The 6,872-nt window shown below is 37.2% G+C and overlaps 1 pseudogene; it reads right to left on the reverse strand.

Annotated features, from left to right (window-relative positions):
• Positions 1-2,220: 2,220 nt before the first annotated feature.
• On the reverse strand, positions 2,221-6,371 carry LOC101712644 (cytoplasmic dynein 1 light intermediate chain 1 pseudogene; annotated as a pseudogene).
• Between the last annotated feature and the right edge of the window lie 501 nt (positions 6,372-6,872).

Raw genomic sequence — 6,872 nt, forward strand, 5'->3', positions numbered from 1 at the left:
AAGTGATCAAAATTTTTGGCATCTTTAAATTTGGTTCGGCCATTTAAAACTACATTTATCAGCTTTCATTGAGCAAACATTTTGTTATGTATATATGAAAGACACTTACATTTATTAATAAGTTTATGGTTAATAACACTGTTTCCTAAACTTGTAAGAGGTCTAAAAATATTTTTTAAACTTTTGTTAGTGCAGTTACACTCCATATTTATATCTTTTCAGCTAGTTTTCTTTCTAACTACTTGTGGTGTTTAAAGTGTCATTTCAAAGTGCTATAATTTTTTAGATCAAAATTGAATATATATAAATAAATGTAAAACAACGTACGGCTTTGAGCAACTCAATTAATCTCTCTGTATTACCTCTTTCATTTTCATTTGGAAGTAGATCAGACAACATTGGTTTCTCTAGCTTCTGTGAAGGTTATTAATAAATTATAGAGATAAACTTCAAGCCCAATAATTAGGTCTTAAACTAAGATATCCACATCAGGGAAATCTTCAGTTTGTGGGCATTGTAGTTGGCCCATTGGAAAATGTAAAAAGATAAAATGAGTCAACATAGAGTATCTGCTCAGTTGAAGTAAAATTCTGATTAAGGGAAGAGAGAACATCTTACTATTAAACTTACAAAGAAAAGCAGAATTTGGCAGGTACTATTAAATATCATGAAGTGAACAATTAGATGTCAAAATAAGATTTTTTTCACCATTATGCTTTCAGGTATGAAGATGGAAGCAGTCACAGGCTACTTTTAAGATAACTCAGGTTCAACTTCTCTTCTACATTTTGAGTAACACAGTGATCAGCCTTTGTTCAGGATTCACAAGTATTCTGAACTCTTAGAAGCCTCTTAAGTATCAAACTTTCTGCACCAGTGAGTAGGTTAGATGGTTCCTCTTTTAAGGAGGATTAGGAGCAAAGGCCCATGTATTTCTTTTTTTAATTATTATTAAATTCTTTTATTGGTACATTGTAGGTATACAACACAATTACATTTCTCATTGGGAAGTGTGCCTTTACATGATGCATCTTGGTTCTTATTTTTTCCCCAGTCCTAGCCCTCCCTTCACCCCCTACACCCTTCCCTATTTACAAAGACTTTATTTCCATTTTTTCCTTTTCTCATCATTTTTCCTTTCCCTTCTTTCCTTTCCCCTGCCCCTCCCACTACCCCTACCCCTTTGCTTCAGAGACACAGAGGACACCAGACCACCAGACCACGAGACCGAGTCCCGCTGTTCCCAGCCCAGAGGTAGGGGCTTCTGAGCCGCCATCCCACTGCTCCTGGTCCAGAGGAAGGGGCTTCCCGGCCACCATCCCTCCTGCTGCTCCCAGACCAGAGGATAGGGCTTTTGGGCCACCTTCTGTCCCGCCACTCCTGGCCCAGAGGAAGGGGCTTCCAGGCCATCATCCCTCCCGCTGCTCTCAGCCCACAGGAAAAGGCCCATATATTTCTTAACAGTCAGTTCTGTTCCCTGATGATTAGATGCCTTTTTCAATCTATTACAGAGGCAGACTGGAAAACAAGCACATTTCTTAGACCTCAAATTTTAAAAAGTGATCTTCTTTCGCAGCTCATGTCAGTCTCTGTTAGGAAGAGCTGACAGGCTGCTACTATACCTGGATGTAATATTCACTGCGGGTGTGCCTCGTAATGACCATCTCTGGGCATCCACCATCCAAGCTGTTCTGGGATTCAAATGAAGAACAATTTGTTCCCTTATATTTGAATACACAATAGGTTTGCTCTAGTCAAATAATTTTCAAATGGAATGTGAAGATCTAGACCTTAGAACACATCTCATAATTTGTATTATCAACTATATAACTTTTTTCTGTAGTTTTCCACCTTCTACACATTTTGAAACAAAGTGAGGAGAGTGAAATCTTCATGCCCCCTAAAAAAAATTGCCTGAAATTTTAGTTTACGGCAAAAATTAAGGTCCTGGATGAGAGATACCATGGCCTGGAAATACCACTGGCATGGTGTCCAGTCTTTCTGTGAGAGATGTCTTAGAGATTACAATTTAGAAATGCCCAGTGAGTAAGAATAGTAGTAAAGGCCAGCCTGCACTAAAACATATACACATTTCAGCTACTTTCTCAAACTTTCTTAACTAGAAGAATAAGACAAGGAGAATCTTGGGCACAAGATTATGATGATAAGGGAAGCTGCAGCATTTTATTTACTTATTTTTTTTTTACATTATCCCAGGAGGTTGAATAAATGGCTTTATTTGGTTTTTTCAAGAGGCTTCTCCTTCTGTAGGAGATGTAGTTATTGTAGGAGAAACTGAAACCGGTTTTTGTGTAATTCTGTCTAGTTCCACATGGATGTCTGATAGAACAGGCTTCTGGCCTGATTTTTTGGGAGATGGTGGTAAAACACTGCTTCCACCTCCAGCCCGAACTCCAGGGCTACCACCACCAACACCAGGACCTCCAAGAGAGCCAGTCTTTTTACTCAAGATGTTGAAGAAATTTGCCAGGACACCTTCACTTGTAGCTCCGGCTTTCACGTTTGGGTCAATTTTCTTTGACCCAACAGGGATGGGTGACATGATGGCAACATCGGATGACACAGATCTGTTTGGTGTGTGAGGGGAGCCTCCAGGGGCACGTGGTGAAGCATCCACAGGCCTTCCAGCTGCAGTTGGTGGTTGCTTTGCTAAAAGAGACTATAATTTCACATGGAAGACTTGGTCATCTTCTGCCATAATTTCCTTCTCATGCACAAACTTTCGGACAGGTGGTTTGGTTATGATGACTTCAAAATTATCTTCTGCTTTCACTGTTTGAAAATTTTCTGTAATATTCCTATTTTCTTGGTACTTTTTTTTTTTGGTACCAGGGATCGAACTCGGGTCGTTGCGCTTGTGAGGCAGGCGACGGAACCACTGGGCTAGATCCCCAGCCCATATTCCTATTTTCTTATCATTATCCCACCCTGCTGGAATAAATACTGCATCCTTTTCCACAACAACAGCAGGAATCTTATAGGGAAATCCATATAGTTTCTGAATGATGTATTTATATACTGTCTATATTTTTGTTTTCTTTTACTGAAGTGTAAATAAGTGCTGCACCATATTGTAAACAAAACTTCCGAATATGTGACTGGATAAAATCAAAATGTTCATCTCTGTAGTCATGTTCTTTCTCCAATACACTAATGGCATCACACTTTGTGAAAACTACTAGTACTGGGATGCCCAGGTTATGCGTAAGTATATTTGCACCCAGGGGTAAAACTACATTGTCATCTTTGTCTTCCTGTGATGTGGTGGTTCTTCTCTGAAGAGAAGCTGGAAATTCTTCTCCCGGCTTCACATATTCTTGGAAGTCTCTAATCAACTTTTGTTCCATTTCTTTCATTTCTTCAGGAGGAATTTTCAATTTGTCAACATGTTCTCTAACAACATTTGCCCATTTCTGTAAAGAATCCAAAGCAGTCCAAGGCTTTGACATATCAACAACCAGCAAAACTAGAGTATCTTTCAGAGAAATGGCATCCAGTGAAAATTTAAGGAGCCCTTTATGATATAGGCCCCCATCTAAGGTCCATACATTACATCTTGTTTGATCTCTGTCTTCATTGTTTACATTTAAGTACAAATATTCCAATCCTCTTCCTTTCTTGTACTCTTCTATTCCTTGAATTTTCCTGATTAAGCTTGTTTTTCCAGCTCCATCTTCACCTAGCAGCAGCACGTTCTTCCCTGAGGGAAGCTTGGAGTGGGAGCCGGTGGAGACCTCGCTGAGGATGCAAGACCTAACAGGGAGCAAGGAGCAGGCTGAGTCCTGGGCTCCAGGCCAGGGGCGGGAGCCGAGGGCGGGAGCGCATTTTATTTACTTTTGTTGTAAATGTTACTTATGATACTATAGTCTGTCTCTTTTTTTTTTTTTTAGTACCGGGGATTGAACTCGGGACCTTGCGTTTGCGAGGCAGGCGCTGGAACCACTGAGCTAAATGCCCTGCCTGATATTATAGTATCTTAACTTCTGGATGTACTGTAGTTTCAAAAACTTTTAGCAATATAAAGAAACATTAATAGTTATACTCCATTCATGAATAAATGCATAAAAACTTTAATAAGTATCACTTTTCTAATTGTTCACATAACTACCCTCTTAGTCTCAAGCAAGGGCTGAGAGTGCTGTCACAATTTAAATAGTACTGATGATAATAATTATAGTCCTAATTGAATCAGAGTGTGAATTTAATAAATTAATGCATATTTTACCAAGGTAAAATTTTATTAAATATCAATTTAATCAGATTACTGGGTTTTTTTTGAAATTTGGGGGATATAATTTTTGCTGAAAGAAAAATTTTTATGAAATTTGATTGAGTTGCCCAAAATATGTCTAGAACACTGAATGTAGATTAAAATCAATATTTGATTATAAAATTAAATTATCTAAAAAGGTAACCTTGCTAATTTGCTTAACTCTGATAGCCACTTCACTGTGTATGCATATATCAAGACATACTGTTGTAAAAGTTAGACATACACAATTTAGGAAAAGCAGGGTGTGGGGGTGCCCTCTTGTAATCCCAGGCACTCTAGAGGCTTAGGAAAGAGGATGGTGAGATTGAGGCCAGCTTGCACACTTAGTGAGACCCAGTTCTAAAAGAAAATTTTTAAAAAGGGTGCGTATGCAGTTCAATATACAGTTCAATGGTAGAGTGCTTGCCTACCATGCAAGAGATCCTGCTCCGCAAGAGGCTCTTCCATGCATGAGGCCCAGCACAGCAAGAAAAGATGGGAAGGGAAGGGAAGGGAAGGGAAGGGAAGGGAAGGGAAGGGAAGGGTTGGGATAAATACAAACATCACCTTGTTTTCAGATCTGTTCTCTTCTAATCTCTGTGTCATTTAGTGGGATCTCCACTGCTTAATTCATAAACTATAAGAAGCATCTATCAATGAATCCTAAACAAATAAATGACCAGTTGTAGATTTCAATGGCATTCAATAGACATTTATTTCCTTAGGTTTTATATTGTTTTACTCCTGCTTTTTAACTAAAATGTATAATCTTTTCATTTTTAAGAATGAAAAAAAAATCGAAACTAAAGCCAGGCCAGATTTAAAAAGAAACCTTGATATTTTCTTTTTTTAGTTACTGTTGGCCTCTTGGGGAGACTAGACATTGTACCATTGTTTTCTGTTTTCAGGAATAGGTCCTTTTTGCAAAATACCACTGCCTCTGGTCTAAAGTTCTCTACATCACTGGACACAGAGATAAAACCGCTAATAAATAGCTATGAAGTTAATAACCACTGATAAATCTTAAAGAATGTTAAAACACCTAACACAGTACCAGGAGATGGGGTCTTGTGTTTTTTCTGTTTCGAGGAGGAATGTTCAGAAGAAAACCACAATGTTGGCTTGCAATAATAACTAGATGTTTAGGGCAGGGATAGAGTTTATTCTTAGGATTTGTTGTATGGTTCTCGTTGACAACTTTCATAAGGACAACACAGCTTATATTTTCTTCCTTTAATATAATTTTAAGACCAAAAAGCCCTAACTATATCTTTACTTCAAATGCTTTACTCTTTAAATGAGATACTGTTAATTTTTAAGTCTACAGATTGTGCACAATTCTCAGATATTCTGAAAATAGCAGCACTACCCTTGAGTTTATAAGTGATTTATCTATAACGCATGTTTTAAAAGTCTGGATTACTAAAGCAAAAGTCAGTGACTGGATCACACAAGAAATGGTACCATGTTAAGGAAGAACTGAAAGACTTTATTTCCTTCTCCTTTTAAACTGTTTTAACATTTTGCACATAGTAAATGGATTTTTCATTAGGCACATAGATTTAAGGGAGTAAAATAAAGATACTTGGGTCACAAATAAGATTATTTTAAGTTTTAAATGAGCTAATGTATATAGAAATCTAAACACTCATAAGTGATTAATTAATGTAAGCTATAATGACACTATTTATAATTATAATGACAATGAGATTTGGAGAAGAGGCCTCAGTTATGCCATTTTGTTCTACAGAAAAGTGCGTAAGATTCTGAGATACATTCACTTTAACTTTTTGAAAAAAAGATTACAACCGTAATGAAGGCCAGTAGTAACCTCTGCTTTAGGAAAAAGTTAATCACATTGAAAAGAAAAAATTACTGCTTCTTTGATCATTATCTTCATATTTGCAGAGCTTTTCTGTTCTGGAGCACGGCTGTAACATTTTGCTATGGAAACGAAGAGATTTCTAACACAGCAGGATTCCAGTAATTTGTACATCATGGAAATGTGAAAGAGACAGGTATGTGGTTTCTTTCAACAAGTGGGAAAGTATGTTCCTTACTGTTTTCGTTTCTGCTCAGTAAATTCATTGAAGGTCATCATTGAGCTGTGTACAGTGTAGCTATTTGGTCAGTATGTAGAACGTCTGTGCATATTTGGTTGGTTAGTTGGTTGGCATTTGGGGAAAATCTTATTTTCTTATTTGTCACTCATTGAACATATTTGGAATGATCACATTCCAAAAAAGAAAGTAGAAATGATATTAAATTAAATCTTTAGGAAGGGAAATTCCTAGAGTGGAATATTGAGTTCCACTTATGTTTTCTAAGAAAACATATTACTGCTAACTTAAGTGACTTTATCTCCTTAAACATTTTTTTTTTTTTGGTGGTACCAGGGATCGAACTCAGGACCTTGGTTGCGAGGCAGGTGCAGTGCCACTAAGCTAAATCCTTGGCCCCTTAAACTTTTAACACTATAGGAAACAGATAAATAGAATATTTTGCCTTTTTTCTTTTACTTTAAGTCAAGAACTGTACTTAGGAACATATGTAGAAAGAGTATAGAAACAAAGAAATATCACTCTAGAAAAGACTACAT

Source organism: Heterocephalus glaber, unplaced genomic scaffold (assembly GCF_053883595.1).
Source record: "Heterocephalus glaber isolate CG9 unplaced genomic scaffold, H.glaber_assembly_v1.0 deba00000122, whole genome shotgun sequence".
NCBI lineage: Eukaryota > Metazoa > Chordata > Mammalia > Rodentia > Bathyergidae > Heterocephalus > Heterocephalus glaber.